Here is a 19,380-nt window from a genome sequence, read left to right as displayed (position 1 = left end):
TGTATTTAAAAAACAAAACAAAACTAAACTCTAAGAGTTCAAAAATCACTTTCTTTTTTGTAAAATAGTACAGGAGAAAGGGTTCCGGAAGTGGCAACTTCATTTGTATCTAATTTCAGCAAAATAATTGCAGACTGCTTCCAGCTTGAATGAGCAGCGAGGTATAGCTAGCACTCCCTCAGGATGAATGCTAGCTATTTTCAGTTGCATGTGGGAAAACCAAGGGCGCTGCCAAGCTGTGGCAAGTTGGCATCGCGTGTATGAGCTGTCAACCGTGATACTTAGTTCCACTCAGATTCACTTCTAATTTTTAGTTGGCGTGTGACCTTTTTCTTTATTCAATTTAGGGGCCTGATCACTTCCTTTCTCTGCCTCCCTACCTTCCTACCTATCTGTACCCACACAGGCAGCTTTGGGCTGAATTTATCTAATAATAACAGCCTGAGTGCCAAGTGGGTTGTGTAAAAATCCTTAGGGAGAGATGTGAAATGAAGCACACTGTTCTTCAGGGCTCCTGGGGACCAGAGTGTACCCATCAACAAAAACAAACTAATATGCAGCAAAATTATACGTCTCTCTATATAATTTATGCAGAGTGGGATACTGCCAAGATCATGTCTTAAATAGCTCTGGTATATGTGCTCAGCCTAAAATGGCCCCAATGATCGATCACCACCTACTAGTATTCACACCCTGTGCAAACTCCCCTTGCATGTGGGCTGGACCTAGTGAGTCTCTAATCAAATAGAATACAACAAAAGTCGTGGGATGTCACTTCCGAGATTATGTTATGAAAAGACTATCTTTCCCTCTCATTCTTATTCTTCTCTCTCTCTCTCTCTCTCTCCGTCTCTCTCTCTCTCTCTTTCTCTCACTGCCATTTCTCATGTTGTGCACTGCCCTGTGGAGAGCCCTACGTGGCAAGGAACTGATGTCTCCAGCCAGGAGCCAGGGAGGGCCTGAGATCCAGCAGCCACGTGAGTGAGCCTGGAAGGTGATCCGCCCTCAGTCAAACCTTGAGATGACTGTGGCCTTAGCTGACACCTCGACTGTAGCCTTTTAGACCCTGAGCCAGAGGACCACTAAGCTGTGTCCAGATTCCTGATCCACAGAAACTGTCAGATAATACTTGTTTTTATTTTATTTTATTTTATTAACTTTTTATTTTTTAAATTTATTTATTTAAATTAGTTTCGAGTATATAGTACATTGGTTAGACATCTATATAGTTCATAAAATGATCCCCCCAAATGCTCCCCCCAGCTAGGAGTGGAACTAGCTACCAGATGCCCTCTTCAGCCTCCCTCCTCTGGCCCTCCACCTGGCCATCATATTAATGCTAACTGCATTCCCTCTGCCGTGGTCCCCATCACCGTGACCAATTATCCACTACTAATTTGTACTTCTTTATATGTTTGTTGTTTTAAGCACCTACATTTTAGATGCGATAGAAATACTAATACTAATATTCCCTAAAGCACCAAGTTAAGAACCTCCAGTGAACGCACCAGAGCTCTGTCTCCAGTCTCAGATCTTCCTACAGCCCCCACCATCACCCCTGGGGCACTGTTGACCACACTTTACTACTAGGTATCCTTCTGCCTGAAACAACTAGTCTCCTCTTCTCTGGATGAATTCCTGCTCGCCCCTTGACACCTGGCTCAGATGCACCTTCTGGAAAACCTTCCTAAGTCAGCTGGGCAAAGCTCCTGTCCCCTGCCTGGGGGTCCCCACAGCCCTTTGCCTTTGTGCATCATCCTATGCTGTTCTGACTGGTAGATCTGCGAGGCTGCAGATACTGGAGGGCAAAAAGTTTTCTTCATGTTCCAACCCCCAGTGCACAGCACAGCACAGCACAGCACAGCAATGAAACACCATTCCTGGAACAGATCAGTGACTGTTTTGCAGAAGCAAAGCTCCTCAGCTGAAGAGGGCATCTGGTAGCTAGTTCCACTCCCAGCTGATGCAGGAATCTCGCAACAGCATCCTCTGAGCATGTGGTAGAAGAATACTTTGATTAATTGGACAGTGCATGAATTTTGAGCACTTAATCAGCAGATCTAATGTTGCAGCAGCCCATCGCGGTATGAAGCTCTGGTGCCCAGCCCTCGGCCCTTCAGTTAAGGTCATGAGAGCTTGGAGGTGGACAGTCCTGTAATCTGAGTTGTTATCATTCCAACTCATGACCTTTGAGTTGATATGTTCCAGGAGTCATGGACATTCCTTCCCTTCATTTTTAAAGAAAGCTAAAAAGAAACTACGAAGTCATCCTTAGAGACAACCCAAAAGAGGGGAAAGTTGTATGCTACCTCAGATGGTAATCTAGCCCACAAAGAGAGCAGCTCATTGCAGGGAGGTTGTTAGAAGATTGTACACGTGTGGAATATATTGTAAGCCTATCTACTCCATCATTGTGACCTGGTAATTGTACTTCCCAAATAGAATCCCCACCCCCCCACCCCCCCACTTTCTCTCCTCTGTTGCTCTTCCCCTAGTCCTGAACTCACATGTAACAGCTTCTCAACTAGTCTCATGACATCCACATATGACTCTTTCCAAGCTTTTGTCTCCAGGGAGGCTGGAGCAACCTTTCTGAAATGCACATTTGATCAATTGCCCATCCACTTAAACACTTCAGTAGCTCTCTGTGCATGGTCTGCCCTGAGTCCAGCCTTGTCGTGCATCCTGCCCCACTCACTGTCTGAGCTTTGGTCACACTTGCGTCTTCCACAGTTTGAAGACACAGGTGCCAGCCCACCACGTTGATGCAGGGGACCCACCTGGCCTAGTGAGTCCAATTGTTCCTTCATATTTCATTTCACTCATCATTTCCTTAGAGATTTCTTTGACATCCCTTATTAAATCAAACCCTTTATTATATACTCAGGGTACCACACATTGCAGTGTTATGTTAATTTGTGTGGGTATTTGAGCAAGCTCATCTTCTCTATTGTATAAGTTCCATGAGGGCAGAGACTATGTCTGTTTTTGCTGACATTGTATTCTTGGTATCTAGTATGACCCAGCAAAGGGCAGGCATTCGATCAATATTTGTTGAGTGAATGAACGAATTATGGGTGCTACTGAGGGTGCATGGAGGAAATAAAAGAAAAGCAAGAAGAGTGAGAATATAATAGAACCCAAAGCTGGGGCACAGAAAGATAATTTGAATGTATACTATCCTAAAATAGAATGTTGAAGTTTCTTTCAACTAATTACAAAATTTGCAGAGTGCTCACCATTTATACTAATACGTAACTTCTTTTCCCCAGGCCACGACAGCCCTGGGGAAAACCGAGGATTTGGGGTGAATTCCCTGAAGTCTTTGGCTATGCCTTCCTCCCCCTCTACCCTATTCTTCCTGACTAAGGCCAGCTCTCTTCTGCAGAGGGGAGAAGGGCCAAGTTGGGAGCAGAGTCCTGAGGGGTCCTTCTTAGGGGCTCTGTGTATGTGTGTTGCTGCCACCCCAGTAGGGCCTTGCAGCCTTCGTCCCCAAGCACCTTCGGCTACTGACCCACAGCTCCCTTGTTCTCTTCAGGGGGCACAATGGCTGTGTTGCTGTGGCTGCCCTCGCTGGTACCTCTGCCTCCCGATGGATGTGGAGTGATGATCCATTCTTCTCTCCCGTAGGTGATTTCCATCTTTCCCTAACTGTCATCTCTTTCAGCAGTTTTGTAGCAGGCAAGTCATTTCCCCTATTAGTTCAAGTATCATAAGTCTAGGGGTCTAAGGCCTGCCATTTGGTTTCACTTCACAACCCTTATATCTTCCAGGGCTCAGGGACCTAGCAGGGCTTGGGGTGGCAACCATTCATCCCACAAACATCGGCTGCATCAGGGAGAGATGAACAAGATGCTGCCTTCACCCAGGAACACGATATCTTTGGGGGCTCTTTACAGGGACCCTCACCCCAGATGCAGTGTTCAGCCATCAGGCCAGAGCTGAGAATGCATCTTCCCTGCAGTAATTTTTGCCCAAAGCCAGGAGTTTAGAAGAACATGAGTATGTTTTTCTTTCAGCTTTTCCTTCACAGATGACAATATTATTACCCCCAGCTTTTAATGTGCGAGTCTGTACACAGATCACAGAGACCAGGAGGGCTCCTGAGTCATCTGAGATAATTTCCTTTTTTTCTTTCTAGGTCTTCAATATCTGTGAATCCACGAGGTGGAAAAATGGGGCTTCAGAAAAACTAAGGGAGGCTTGAAGTGAGCAAAGCAGAGCAGAGTGTTGGCAGGAGCCGAGGGCTGTCACAGTGGGAAAATCATGCAGTGCGTCATCGAAGGGAGCTCATGGTGATGTCTGCCTCTTCTTAGCAGCTTCCACACAGGCTGAGACAGTCAGATTATTGTGACTTGGGCAGGAATGAAAATACCCAGCACGACCAGAGTATTCTAGAGGTGTGTGCTGTCAAGATGGCCTGTACCAACCTCTTTTATCTTCCTGAGTCACAGTTGCTGGGCTAACCTTGTGGTGCCAAGAACCCACAGCAAATCCAAATGCCTCTTCCCCCACAGTCTTCATTCCCAAAGCACAGCACTGGCTGATGTCTTTTTAGCACCGTGGACCTCATTCACATGGCAACTGATGGACGAGCTGTTCCTTCTCTGGGCTGTGAGCTCCTCCAGGCAGGAACACTCACCCAGTTTCTTCCGTGTCTCCGGGGCCTGGCATCTAGTAGATTTTTATGAATAAATTGTATAGGGACATATAAAAGGCAATAGACACTCCCATGTGGAACTTGTTCGATAGCCCAGTACTCTGTTGGTTCTCTACAGTTTGCAGGACCCAAAGAAGGAATAATTTGTCTTTTCCAGAAAAGGTATGTCTGGCGTGGTGACTGAACAAGGGGGAGGTACCTGCAAATTGGGGAACAGGGCAGGCAAGGGTAGTTGAAGGTCCCAGGAAAATGACATAGGAAACGGTGGTGTTCATCCTAGGTAGATTCCAGAGCATCCCAGGAGAGCTCTGATTCTCCAGAACATGCACAGACAATGCCTGGGAACAAGGCTGGGAGAGGCCAGCTCGCAGGCAATGGTATTTCAGTTCGTGCAAAGACCCCCAGGTGGACTCCCATGCTTTCCCATAGCTTTCCACTAGGGGGCAGGAGGAGGCAAGAGAAGAGGTGAGGCTGCAGCGAGTGTGCTCAGGGCTGGGCTCATCCGGCTGAAGTACACTCAGGCTCACATCCAACACACTGGGCTATTTGTATCACTCAGACAACAAGGCCAGGCCTCTCTTCCTGCCTGTCGTGGCCTCTGTGATTTTATATGGCGTGGCTGGTGACATCAGATACCACACAACCATGGTAACCAAAGTACACAGCTCAGTGTGAACGTTAGTAAACAGGAAAAAAAGCGATCCCCGGTTTTCTTATTTTACTTACCGTTTGTGGTTTTTCTATCCATGCCTCAGGTATCTTTTATTTTCCTGAACAATCGAGCTGTACCCGAGTCCTGCCACTTTTTAAAATGAGAAGATAAATGGGGAAAGGGTGCAATGGTCTCCTGTTCATCTAGCCATGAAAACGGCAACACATTTCCTTACGTTCCTGTTACCACTTCCTCTTGGTATCCTGACCAACAGCCCTCTTGTGTACCAACACATCATTTCAAGGGAAAAATTATTTTCTTGATAATTCCCACACTCTTTGAAAAGTCATTTTCTCCTAAGAAACTCCAGGTGACGGGACCCCTCATTTGGCTTAAGTGTTTTATAATTTTCAAGGATTCACTAAAAACAACACAACTGCCCTCCTATACAAATCACCCTCCTGTACAAATCATCTGGCCCATAGGCCTAAAATAAACCAGACTGAGTATAAAGGAATAAACATTGCACCAGGCCAGACCACAGAAACGTACAAATGAGAGTTGCTTCATACAAAATCAGAGAGTTTTAGAGTTCTCCTGCTTGCTAAGGATGCCCGATTAGAAATCCATCAGCGCTTGATAGCACTAATAGAAAGCTTTGCATGAATGACGTTAAAGACTCTTTGATGAATTGCATCTTTAATTGGAATGAGAGCAAATCAACCATATTACATCAGCCAATGGGGAATGGTAAAACCCTCCTGAAAGAAATGGATTTCTGGTGGAATCAGAATTCTTATGCAAAACTTTTCATGCTGCAGACTTTTCTGAATGCTACTCCTGATTTCATTCCAATAGTAATCACGGCTGAGAAATATCTTTTAAAGCTACAGTATGAAGTCAAGTTATTTTAATGGTTTGCAAAATGCTCTTAAGAGTTACCTAAAAATATGCATTTTTGACGATACCATAGATTAGTTCATCTAAAATGATTTGATTTTCAATTAAAAACATAAACAGGCTTGGATATATTTGGACACAGATGTTGCCGCGGTTTCCAGATTCCATTGTTTAAGGTATGCCATAAATATGACAAAAAGTGTTGAGAAGGCATCCATCTGATTGGGTATTCAGGCTTACAAAGAAAGTAATTACAGGGCCAGAGACGGTAGTCGGCCCTCATTCATCTAAATTCCCCTTCACATATCAACATAGCTTGACCTTGATTTTTCAGATGCAAGTAAAGGACATTGATGTAATTTGAATAAACCAGTCTTTCAAATACCCTGAGGAGTCTGGAATCAGAAATGACAGACTTGACAGAGTTTGAAGGAGTAACCAACTCTTAGGTAATTACAGTGGTTTTCAGCGTCTTCCCTTCTTGTTGAGTTAAATTTTCATCTTTCTAGGGAACGTTTGTTTGCCGTGTCCTTTGGAAAATGCCCAAATGCTGCCTTCCCACCCCTGCTTTTGAGCCTTCCCCATGCTCGCCCCCCCCCGCCCCCGCCCCACCGACATCCCCACCAGGCCCTTGGTGCCTCCACGATGGCCTCTGCAGACAGCGGCCATCGCTGGCTGCTAAAGTGACCTTTAAGCTCCCTTGCCTTTCTCTGAGGGCAGGGGCCTCGCTTCTCTTCCTGACAAAGCACTTTCAGTCAACTCTTGGATTTCTTCATGGTTGATTAAACTGTCTGTGTTTATTCAGGACCCTTCTCCTTTTTCTGTGTCCGGCTGCTGACCTTTCTGTGAGTTCATTGTGGAGGAGAAAGCTCACAGGGCAGTCCATCTGACTGCTTGCTAGCAGCTCTGGTAAAGATTTGGTCCTGGTAAATGTTTAGGCCATTGAAATATTAGTACATCATCAAAGCATATGACTTTTTGTCTGGTTAGGTTTCTGAGTTGCTGTTCCTGGGTTATGTGAAAGAGAACAACACTAGATAGTCTGTGAGTTATAACCACTAGCATCTCCCTTGAATCTTGCTGATGCTGATCGCTTCACCATTAAGCTCCACAGGGCTTCACAGGGTCCATGGTTCTTAATAAAAGTAGGTCTGGTTTTATTGCTTGGAAAGGGGAAAGAGGAGAGAATGAAGCACACAGAGTTTTGGTGAGTGACGAAAAAACAACCCAGGACAAACGTCTTAAGCCAGAACCCCCTTTACAGAGATTCTCGTCAGCACGACAACTAACCCCTCGCCTATAACCCTGGTCTGGGGCTTTCGGGCAAGCTCAGTTTCCCTCACAGCGCCACACTCGAAGGCTCTGGTCAAATGCAAGTCCCACCACGTGCAGGCATCAAACCTTTCATTATAATATGTACTTGCCGTGCCTCTCAAATGACATTTTTATATTTTGCTTGTGTATGACTGTTATCAGTCTGACTTGACTGCAAGTGCTTGGAGCACGGGACTGTGCCTTCTGCATCTTTGCATGCCTGGACGCATATGTTGCATATTTTAGTGAAAGTATGGATAAATGGAGGCGCAGATGGACACTCTTCCCAGGCCATCTCTTAATATTCCTTTAATGCCACCTTACTCACCTTGATCCTCCCTCACCATTTCCCAGAATATATGCAATTCCTACTCTTACAATGCGTACGGCCTTATTTTTCATTTTCGTTACTTGTCCATCTCACCTTTCTATCCCTGCCTCATCCTTGCTATCCATGTCATATTGTAAACTCGTAGGGGGCTGGGCTCCTTTGAACTCCCTTTGCCTATCACGTGACAGTCATGCAGTGAGCGAATGACTAGACGATTAGTAGACTTCAGAAGGCAGTGGTCATAATTGGCTGACCACTGGTCTCATCCATGTTTATCAGTCCAGGACTCCGTGTACATGCTTGGTCACTGCCGTGCCTTTCCCCATTATGAATCCCCCATATACATTGTGAGAGATCAGGAGAATCATCCTCTGAAGTCGGAGTTTCTCCACAGAGACACTTTGACGTCTTGGGTAATTCTCTGTTTTGGGAGGCTGTCATGTGTGTTGTAGGACGTTTAGCAGCGTCCCTCATCTCTGCCCCACTAGATGCCAGGAGCATCCTCCAACCATGGCAACTAAAAATGTCCCCTTTGGGAGGGGCGCAAACACGCTGGTTGGGAGCCACAGCCACAGCAGGAAAGCATACGCATTACGACGAGGGTTTCTTCCTCCCTTTGAAGGTTTTTTGTTTTTGTATTTTTAATGCAACCAGCATGGTGTTCTGCCCTAGCGGGTTTGGGGAGAGTCTCTCAAAATGCATTTAAATTATACAGTACTTCACCACTTGGCCCCTTTTCCCCCTTAGGGGTCTTTTTTTTTTTTTTCCCACCATTGCCATGGGCTGGGCTCTGCTTTCTGTGGCTTGATCCTGTCTTGTTTTAGGAATCCCACTAGCTTTCAGAAAACTTCGAAGGGCACAAAATGAACTGAAAGGAGATCCAGCTGGCTGGACAGCAGGGGACAGCCACCTGCTGTCCCCTGGCCTGGGCACTGTGTCGTGAGGATACTGTGTTTGGGGATCTGCTTCTCGGCTTTGCCCATCCAGGAACTAGATTTTTATTTCTTTCCTGGGAATTAATAAACCGTCGGGAACAATAATTCACACAAACCGAACTTACCAGAAACCAGACTGAGAGAGTATTGCTTTAAAATGCATATCTCCCCAGAGTTCTACCCAGGGGTTGGAACACAGGGCAGGCGCATGAAATGTGGTCCAGAGTGCACACAGGGTGCCCAGGCCAGCGGGCTCCAGGCCCTGGCTGGGTGTCTGGCTCCTTCTGTCTGTCCCGGCTGCTAAGGGAATGACCTTTGTGGGCTGGTGGGGGAGAGAAAGAGCAGGCTGGGATCTGAGAGGACAGCGAGAGATGAAAGAGGTCCACACTCTTTGGAAATCATTTACAGTTTCTGCTTCATTTAAACGTCGGTGTCTGGTGGCTGAGTGCCCGTTGCTCTGCCCAAGTGGACACCTCTCCACCATGGCCTCCCATTATCAGGATGCCCGGGAAACTGCAATAGCTGGGGTAGATGTGGAATCAGGTCAGAGGGAGCCAGGGGACTCTCCAGGCTGCGGAAAAGCCTGATGAAATAGCCCTGCGTCTGAGAAAAGCTCGTCTCCCTAGGGATGGGACCAGTCACTGCTGCTTCAGGAAAGTTGCTCTTGCTGGGGGTTGGGGGGGGTGGAGGGGGTGCAGGGTGGAGGCCTCGAGCCCCCGCAGACTGCGGTTGTCTGGAGCTCCTTGCCCTCCCTCCCTCGTGGACTACCCTTCTCTGTCATCACATGCTGATACTCAAGGTTCTGGTCACCCAAGTTTGCCAACACTGAGCCTCAAAGGAGTGACCTTTGGTGTTCTGTGCACAGCTTCTAGAACCCAGTGGCTGGTAGGGCTTTTTCTTTAATGGGGCTGTAGCCTCATGGCTGCCCTGAGCGATAACCCTGGGTCAGATGTGTTCTCAGGCTTGTCATTTGTCGGGACCCGTGGGATACCCCTTCAGAGGAGATGTCTTCTTGACCGTAGTCTAACTTTGATAGACATTTCTGCTAAGTGAACAGGGAACGGCTTTGCCAAGTTCGTATTTCTCCTAATAGAGAGGTGTGGAAGAGAAACGGACCTTGTCGTCTCCATGGTTTCAACCAATGAAAGCAGAAAGCCGTCTTTTTCTCCATGCTGCCAAGGTGCCTGGTAATATCTTTGGAGCCCTGTTCATTAGAGGCTCTGTCTGGCTCAGGTCCTGGTGGGAATGCAGCTCTGCTGGGCTGGCAGAGGGTCCCCAGGGTGTGGATATGCATAGGCTCCACCTGCTTTCCCAACACGAATTAAGTGGGTGGAATAACCTAACCACACCGAGAAGATCTTTTTGCCACTTGAGTCATTCTCACTCCTATTGCTAGGCTTTCGTCAGAGAGTCTTTTTGTCACTTTTGAAAATGTTATTTCTAGGAAATAAAAGAACAGTATGGCCGCGGTTAGCATTGCTGGTAAGTTCTATTCCTTGAGGCACACTTAACTGCAATAGAAAAATATGAATCTAATGAGTATATTATGAAGCCTATTACTACCACGACCATCATCTTTGTCCTCGAGCACCACGGTACCTGCACTTCAAAAGGATGTTCTTCAAAAGCCATTGTGTTGGGGAAACAGGATGAACAGTGCTTGTATGATGCTGGATTCTTTTAAAAAGGAAAGAGGAAAATGAAAAATAGCCCTGCAGTTCCTCTCGAGCTCTCGGCAAGTGTTGTTTCCACACTGGTCTGATTTCTTCTGATTATTCAGACATGTTTCGTACTGTCTCTGTATTTTTAATTTGCATGGCTTCTTGTTCAGCCCTGTCTAAGTCAATGTTCTTCATGCTTGTTGAGATTGAACAAGCCTTTTCCTCCTGGCAGGTGTCTGCTTCTCAGGCCTTTCACACGTGGAATGAATGGCCTCTAAGGACACGGAAAGATGTGGGCAGGGGCCTGGTGACAGGATCACGTGTCCCTAGCATCAGCAGGGACCAGCTTTCTGGATCTCTAATTTTTCTCACAGACTTTTGGGAAATGTTGTTTTTATATTAAATAGTGATGGAACAATGGAGCCGAGTGCTCAATTTGCATGAATTTTTAAGATAATGCACGATGCTTCAAAAACATTTCATGCTTATAACAGATGTCATGACTCCTGAAGTGGATGGTGTTATGGGGTGAATTGTGTCTCTCCAAATAAGCGGCAGTCCTAACTCCAGTACCTCGGATATAAATTTATTTGGAAATAAGATCGTTGCAGATGTAGTTAGTTCAGATGAGGTCATAATGGAATAAGGTGAGCCCCTAATCCAATGTGACAGGTATCCTAATAAACGAGAAAACTTGGATGTAGATATGCACACAGGGAGAATGCCATGCGAAGATGGAGGGAGAGATGGGAATGACCTGTCTACAAGGCAAAGATCATGAGCAAACCACCAGAACCTGGAGGAGGGGCTTGGCACAGATTGTCCCTCACTGCCTCAGAAGGAACCAACCCTGCTGATGCCCTGATCTTCAGACTTCTGGCCTCCAGAACTGTGAGACAATTCGTTTCTGTTATGTAGGCCACCCAACGTGTGGCGCTTTGTGAGGGCAGCTCTGAGCAAACTCATCCAAGGAATCAATCTTCTTTCTCGCTGGGGGCTTCACTGGTAAAATCGAGGCAGCACTCAACTGTCTCATGGATCGAGCTCATTTTTAACGTCTGATAGAACCAGCTGTGGATTCTGGCTTTGCTGCCTATAAGTTGTGTGGCCTTGGGCATGGGTCCAAATGTCTCCTTGTGAGAATTAAATGAGAGGATGAGACCAGGCAAACTGGTGGGTTCTCAGTAAGATGTTATTCCTGTTTCCCCTTTCTCTTCTGACCTTCCTGTCCCTAGAGGTATTTCGTCTGAGAGATGAGGAGCTCAGGGCCTAAAGAGGTCAGACGACATGTCCTCAGTCACACCATGAGCTGCTACAAGGCTGGATATCAAATCCAGGCCACCTGACTCCACAACTGTGCTGTGGTTCCCCTTGATGTAGTTATTTGGAGGCTCCCTCCATTGTAAAAATTCTCCATGCAGTGTTTCCCATAAACAGTTGTAAAGGCAATGAAACAGGTACGCCTCTAGGTTCAAGATGCTTCCTTCCTTCCTTCCTTCCTTCCTTCCTTCCTTCCTTCCTTCCTTCCTTCCTTCCTTCCTTCCTTCCTTCCTTCCTTCCTTCCTTCCTTTCATTTTTTTAGGCAAGGCAACCCTTGGTTGACCTCACAGGTTGCAAGGACCTTGTCAGTTTAAAATCCCTTATTTATTTTTTATTTTTATTTTTTTTTATGCCTACAGCACTGGTCTTCCTAGGTGGTCTCCCATCCAAGTACTAACCAGGCCTGACCCTGCTTAGCTTCCGAGATCAGACGGGATTAGGCTTGTTCAGGGTAGCATGGACGTAGACTACATATTCTTAACATGTAGTTGTTAGCATGAAGCAATTATTACTTCATAAAAGGTTATATTTTATTTAAAAGTATTTTGCAATGCTCATTATAGGAAAAAAAAAACAGCTTGGGTCCTTTAAGAAGGAACCAATTAGAGGCTGAGGGCTGATGAAGGTTGTAACCACTGTGGAGGCCTGTCTTGCAGGAACACGACCTGGTCCATCGTAGTAAGGCATTAATAAGCAAGGATTAGAGCAAATCAGGTGGTAGTAACTAATCGTGATGCAAAATGGCCCGAGTTATATCTCTGATAGAAGAAAGACATCGGGGAGAAACCCATTTACAGATTTAGGAAGGTTGCTGAAGTTTTGATTCAGTATCGAGAAAGATCAAGGGCTGGAGTCAAACCTGCACAGATCTTGCCCATCCCAGGAAAGTCAGACACTCTCCGGAGAAAGCTGCAGGTCCCGTCCCCATAACACGCCCCAGTGCGCCTCTCTACACACTGTTGCAAACGATTACAGGGCTGATTACAGGGCTTCCGGGTTCCCTTCTTCCATGCACTCCCAGTTCCCCAGCCCCAGAGTAAGAGCCATTACCTTCTATCTTAATGGCCCTTTGAAAAAGCTAAGTGCTAGGTGAAAGGGACAATGACAACTTCTTTTTTATTTAATGACTAAAACTCACTTGAAATAACAACAACAACAACAAATGATCTGAACTGGGGTGAAGAATAGTTATTGGTGGAAGAAACTAAAATATTGAGGTTTACTGAATGAAAAGAACAGTTGGTCAGGAAACCCTGGCTGGATTCTAGGCCATCGATGTGTGGTCATGTGGCTACAAGTTAGTCTCTGGACATCTCTCAGCCTCGGTTTTCTTGCGAGCCTCCTTGGAAGGAACGGAACCCCCTTTATGGCTCCCTTATGAGAGATCAATAGTCCTATTGATACCCTGGATCTCGAATCACTGTATGAACTGTCCTGTGACTAGACGGTGATATTAATATGAAAAATAAATGTAGTGATGAGGATGCCTAAGCATTTATATTTTTAGAACTTTGTTCTGAATTTTGAGAATGTTAATACATTCTAATAGAAAGTATACTTTATGAAGAAAAAAAAGGCTCCTGTTCTATTCTACGTTTAAATCTTCATATCTAGCTGAAAGCTTAACTTAGAAGTTGCAAACCGGCCCACAAACGTGTTATTTCGCCTGCAGGGTGTTAAACAAGTTTTGTTTGTTTTTAAAATCAATTACCAACATTTAAAACTAGGTTTCCCATAAAAATTAAAACAAAAACAAAAATCCCACCAAAACCTAGATTTCAGCTTCTCTTCAGAAACTAGAAGTACTGCTTCTGCTGGCAAAGCTGGTTGGGATTCCCACTGCTCCCCACTCCTGGGTAGTTTGCTCCCCCGGCCAGCCACAGCCAAGGCACCCCAAGATGTCGCTTTCCCACTGGGAGGCCTAGAGTTTCACATAGCAACTTCCTTGAAAAAAAATCTGTAAGGAGATAGCAAATACTTGGTAGATGCTCAAACAGGGATGTCTGATCTCTTACTTATAGCTGAGTCTACTTGCCCAAGTGTGGCGAATATAAATTTCTTTCTTGTAAAATGAGCACAGAATTCTTGTGAGGATTCAATTAGATGGCATAGGTGTGAACACCTATGAGTCACCCCTTGGTTGTCGACACACGGTATCTCTGAGCAGGGACAATCAGACCATTCAGGGCATCACCAAGATTCTGATGAATAATACGCAGGCCGAATTTCAGGAGCGATGGTCACAGTTGGGCACAAGATCCCTATAGCAGCTGAGCTCCTGAGAGAATCAGGCTAAGGAAGAAAGTGCTCCCTGAGAGCATGGTTTCTGAGAACAAGGATGGAGTCTCCCGGACTTGAACAAGAAGACCTGGAATCCAAGGGGGCAACAGACCCTTAGGGTCACGTAGGTGCCCTTGGCCTTCGGTAAATCACTCCTATGTCATCAGGAGTGCTAGAAAGCTTGGTGATATGTGACAGGCAAAGAGATGTCTCTTTGTTTTCACAGGGCCACATGTAGCAGATTTGATGTGGACCTGTGTCTGCTCCAAAGAAACATTAACCAGTGGCAGCTTGGTGCATTTGCCCCAAGCGCTCACTTTCCGTGTAAATGCACAGCTGACTTCCAGGAGCCTGAAGACCTATAGCATAGGCTGGGCTTCTGTGGAGTGAGAGGGAGGCAGCTGCCAGGCATTGCTATGACCCTGATTGGCGTTATCTCTGAGGATATCGCCAATCCTTAGAAGCCATGCCTGGGAATGATCTCACTGCTTTCTTCTTCCTGCCAAGGATTCCACCCAACTGTTTTATAGGAAGTTGCCTTCCATCTGAGCAGAAGGAGACCTTCCCTGGGTCAAACAAAAGATGAGTAAATGATTATTGGCTGCCATAAAAGGATCCCGTAGAACGTTTATATTGGCCTGCAGAAAGCATCTGACTTTTACACATCTGTCTTTAGTTCATTTGTTGCAGGTTGAAGGCTGCCAAAGACATTTAATGACGTCGGGGTAGGGTTCGCCTTGGGGACTGGGCTAGCTAAGGATTTGGGATTTCCCCATGCTTTCTTCCTCCATCTCATGACCTGACAAAAGCAACTCTCTGAGTCACACACCGAGGGGACTTGTATTGAGGAAATAATCCATTTGCTACTATAAACTGGAGGGGTCCCTTAGAAAGAAAGCCAGGGCTCTTTCCTGGGTGGGCAAATTGTGCAGTAATGAGCCCTGCACTGGGGATATTGAAATGAAAAGGGCTACATTTCTGACAGAGAAATTCAAGGTCATCTAAGTTCTAGCTGTAACCAAGGGAGAGATTCTGAACCAGGGTGAGAGGGTCCCCAAGGAGCCTGGATTCAGGGAGATCTGGGCTGGAGTGCTTTTGGTGGCCACAGGCAGTCAGGGTCCCTGAAAGAGATGCCTGCCACCCCCACCCAAGGGAAGCTATCTGCTCTGCAAAAAGATTTGAATTTCCTAAAATGGCTCCAGTCTCCAAGGAATTCCTGGATGGATACTCTCTATAGATGGACTCTGGCATCTGAATATTAACTATCTTGACTGTTGCCCACACCTGCTTCTAAGAGATCTCACGGGCTCTGGAAATCTTGAGCTTGGATGGCTCCCTGTTGCCCTTCAGTTCTGCTTACACACACACACACGCACACACACACACACACACACACACACATACACACACACACAGCTAAGATTATCCCCTTGACCTCTGGGGCAACCAACTCCGGGTACTATGACTTGGACAATGCTTACTCTCCTACCCCCAAATCTGGAGAACTGCACCCTTTAGCAAATGCATTGATAAAACACACAAACAAACAAACACCCTGCCATTTAATATAGTCTTGTTCTCTGCATGGAATGTGCAGAAATATCACACCGTCTCATGTATGAGATGGTAATGACCAGAGCTTTTCTGGCCAGACTGGAAAAACCAAACCAGAACATTTCTTGGGGCCTCTTTCATCCCTAGAATCCAAGATTCTGAGATCCTTCCAAAAATACACAAAAGTGACCTTTTCTAAAAACAAATTGTCGCTCACACAAGATTACTGATGACTGAACCAAGTACAGAATCTTATTTAGTTCTGGCCCCAGGAGGGCCTTTTAATTTGCTTTTTAGGTGAAAACTTTTTTCTCCATTAAACACCGCATAAAAATGACAGGATTCTTTACTTAATGTTAATGTTACCACAGCAAACAAAGGTGGAGACTTATGAAAATCTGAAACAAACATGTAGCCTGTTCTTTCAAAAAAGCCAATGCAAAAAAAAGAAAGAGGCATCCTCATTCTCCACCATCCCCGTGGGCCATGCAGCCTGGGGCCGGCCTCTGGCACAGTCCCTCTGGTCCCCTCCCCCTGGGTGGGGCTTTGCTCAGTCTCCCCAGGGCCCGCAGGCCTTCTTTCTCCCCTTGCTCTGCCAGCTGAGGTTTCCTCGTCCATAAAGTCCCCACAGTGCAAATCTTCCTTTCAGAAAACTCACAGCTGGAAAACTTCATCTCCTCCTCTCTGATTCCCAGCCCTTCCTCTGCTGAGGCAGCTCTGCAGCTTAAATCACATTGTGTGGTTTGTACCTGTGTCTGTCTCCACCGCTGGACTTAACTGTCACTGTTGCCCCACTGGCCCTCTCACAGGTTAGACATAGTCCATACATTTTTGTAAAGTTTAAGTGAATTGAAGAAGGGTGACAATTCCCCTGCTCCAGATATATGTCTCTACCACAGATCACTTGGAATGTCTATGAAAGTGGCAGGGCCTTACTTAACGTCATCAGGGTTTCTCAACCTCGGCGCTAGTGACATCTGGGCTGGACCATTCTTTGTTGTGGGGGTCTGTCCTGTGCATTGTAGGGTGTGTAACAGCGTCTACCATGGATGTCGATAGCACTCCCTCACCTCCCAAGCTGTGACAACCAGAAATATCACCAGACACTGTCGATGTCTCCGGAGGGCAGAAATGGCCCCGGCTGATAACCACTGCTGGAGGTGATTCCCGAAGGAGGCTGAGAGGAAATATTAGACGCCTTGCCCGATGAGGAGCCCACGCAGACTTGCTCCTCACTCCCATAATCGCTGTGTTAGAACAGTGGTATAAAGCAGCTATTTATACCTTCTGGCCAAATATTTTACCCTGACAGGTCGTCACAGTGCTCATCGAACACTGCAATTTTTTCTTAAGTGCAGCGGGGAAAGAGAGAACTGGGTAAGGCCCATCCCCTGTGAAATGCGAATAGTTTTTGGAGGGAGGTCTTAGTTTTGGAGATAGCACGACGGATACTAGGAGATGCCTGTGCTCACGCGAGGAAGACCACAGAGGCAAAAAGTCACAACAGCAAAAGCTGAAATGAAAGACACATTTTTCCTTAGCAGATTATGGGGGACCATCACTGCTTAATAAATTAACACATACAAAACAGGGAAGGGTACATCGATTTTGGTACAAGCCTTGGAGCTGTGGGTGCAGATGGTTTGAATATTTTGGTGTGCATGAAGGTAACCTCCAGGTATTGTCACCCGGCCTCCCGGGGCTGGGGCCGTTCATCAGCCGCGGAGCAGCCCACAGTCAGGCAGAGCTGTGGAGAAAGGCATTTGCTTAAACATGGCAAATGGTATTTGAACAAACCCCGAGCCCTGCTTTTCTTTGAAGCGGTTACACTCTGTCACGTAAGGTTGCTCAGTCGGAGCGATGCCCAAGTGGCCAGAATAGACTCATGGGCCTGGGCCTGGGGAAGCTGTGGGATTGTTTTTTATTCCTCACTGAGGCAGGAAAGATGGGCTTTTGAGGCAGTGACTGAGGCGTTACGCATTAATGACTACGCAGGGACTTTCATTTCACACGTTGCGTTCTGACAGTGAAAACCGGGGCTGTTATGTAAGGTGCTGGCTCGATGCCCTTCCATGCGTGACTCCTTCCTCATCACATCGTTTACCTGTCGGGAGGCTGAGGCCTGCAGAGTCGTGGGAAAGCTTGAGTAAGGGCCTGTGGTTTGGTGCAAAGCATCTCAGGACGAGATATGAAAAGGACTGACACAGCTGCAGAGATGAGGAGGTCTGCCTGCGATGGGAAATAGCACCTGGCTGCTCTCGCACTTGACTTTGTGTTGGCTGCATTCAGCGTTGGGGAACCAGCTGGGGGCCTCTGATGAGAAAAATCAAAGAGTCAAGGCGATAAGCAGGTGGTTGATATTCCATTCTCTTCTCTGACACCAGGAGGAAAACTCGCTTAAGTCCTGGCAAGAAATGCAATTGGACTCTACAAAGCCCTGTTTCTTCAGAAGCCAAACATCGTAGCAAGGGCAAGAATTACAAGAATTATCGTTTCTGCTCTGACGCACAGGTATTGACAGAAGAGGTATTTCCCATGGAGATTGTGCACTTCTAAGGGCAAATCTGCAAAATAGGCATCAAAAGAGACGTGGGACCTGGGCAAGGAGCCCCAGCAATGTGCCACTCAGAGCAGCCTGGAGGAGCCTCTCTCTCCCAACGAAAAAGCTCACGATCACCATACCTGTGGCAGCTGCCTGGCAGCTGGGTTGAAAGGATCAGCGTAAACAGTGGCTCTTAGCGTGGAGTCAGTGGCTGGACAGGTTTCATGGCGCTGTGAGGCCCTGAAGTGAGCATGAGCATTTTGTCTGATGGGTTTAGGTTCACGTTTCCAGGGAGAGGGTCCTAACTTTTACTCCATTTTCAAGGAGTAATTTTTCTTAAAAGACTAAGAACTATTGCTTTACATAATGTGTGAAAGTGATATATAACTGGAAGTATCCCCAAACTAAAGCTGTTATCAGCAATGCCTTTAGGGGAGAAAAGGGTGCAGAGGAACAACTACTATGTGTTAGGGGCTGTGGGGTCTCACAGGGAAGGAGGGACCCTCGTGGAGCACATGACAGACACCTGGACATGAGAGCAAAACAAGTCAAAAGTTGGAAAGAAAAGGTAACTATAGACAACACGGCTGAGAGGTCAGAAAATTTTAAATGGCTCTTAAACTCCGAAGTGGGAAATGGACTTCCAGTGGCAGCGACAGTGACAGTGGTGACCGTGGCATTGATTAGGGCTGGGCTAGAGGAAGGGCAGGACTGGGCTCCAGGAAGAGGCCAAGAAAGGCCTGGGGGGACAGAAGGACGGGCTACAGGGAGAGCCCGGCAGAGCTAGCAGGTGCGTGTAGACACATTATGGATGGGGGGACTCTCTGAGCGGGACCAAGGGTTCCAGAGGAGGAGGAGGTTCTCTGGGTGACAGTCCGTCAGCGATGCCCTGGCCTGCCATGAGGCTTCCCTGGAGAAGCCCCGTGGGCAGAATGGAGCCTGCCTGGGACAGAAGTTCTTTTCCTTGGGAGCACATCCCAGTGACTCAGAAGTTCCAGGCAGGAAGCACTCCATCTCTAGACTACCTCTTGCTGTGATGCATCCAGGCTGCCTCTGCGCAGTTAGCTAAATCCTTTTGGAAATAATTTGATACTTCAGAAAAAAAATGTGTTCATCATGGGAAAAATCTGAACGTTTTCAATGTCTCTGTTCTTATCCTAAATTCTTCATGAGGTGGGGGCCACTGTGCCCCTTCCTGTGCCCGGCTGTCTTAGGTCCTGCTCTGACCCTA

At 46.7% G+C, this 19,380-nt stretch overlaps 1 long non-coding RNA gene and 1 pseudogene across 1 annotated transcript in view; one reads left to right on the top strand and one right to left on the bottom strand.

Moving 5' to 3' along the window:
* The window catches only part of LOC111732322, a 7,678-nt gene extending 3,662 nt beyond the window's left edge, over positions 1-4,016 (top strand). The window contains exons 2-3 of the long non-coding RNA XR_002777502.1: positions 912-994; positions 3,774-4,016. This is a non-coding gene — a long non-coding RNA (uncharacterized LOC111732322). The remainder of the gene's footprint in view (positions 1-911; positions 995-3,773) is intronic.
* Positions 4,017-12,123: 8,107 nt separating this feature from the next.
* On the bottom strand, positions 12,124-12,241 carry LOC111733036 (annotated as a pseudogene).
* Positions 12,242-19,380: the final 7,139 nt, after the last annotated feature.

Source organism: Pteropus vampyrus, unplaced genomic scaffold (genome assembly GCF_000151845.1).
Source record: "Pteropus vampyrus isolate Shadow unplaced genomic scaffold, Pvam_2.0 Scaffold12, whole genome shotgun sequence".
In the NCBI taxonomy this organism is placed as follows: Eukaryota; Metazoa; Chordata; class Mammalia; order Chiroptera; family Pteropodidae; genus Pteropus; species Pteropus vampyrus.
The sequence above is the reverse complement of the archived record's forward strand: the minus strand, read 5'-3'. Positions and strand labels throughout refer to the sequence as shown.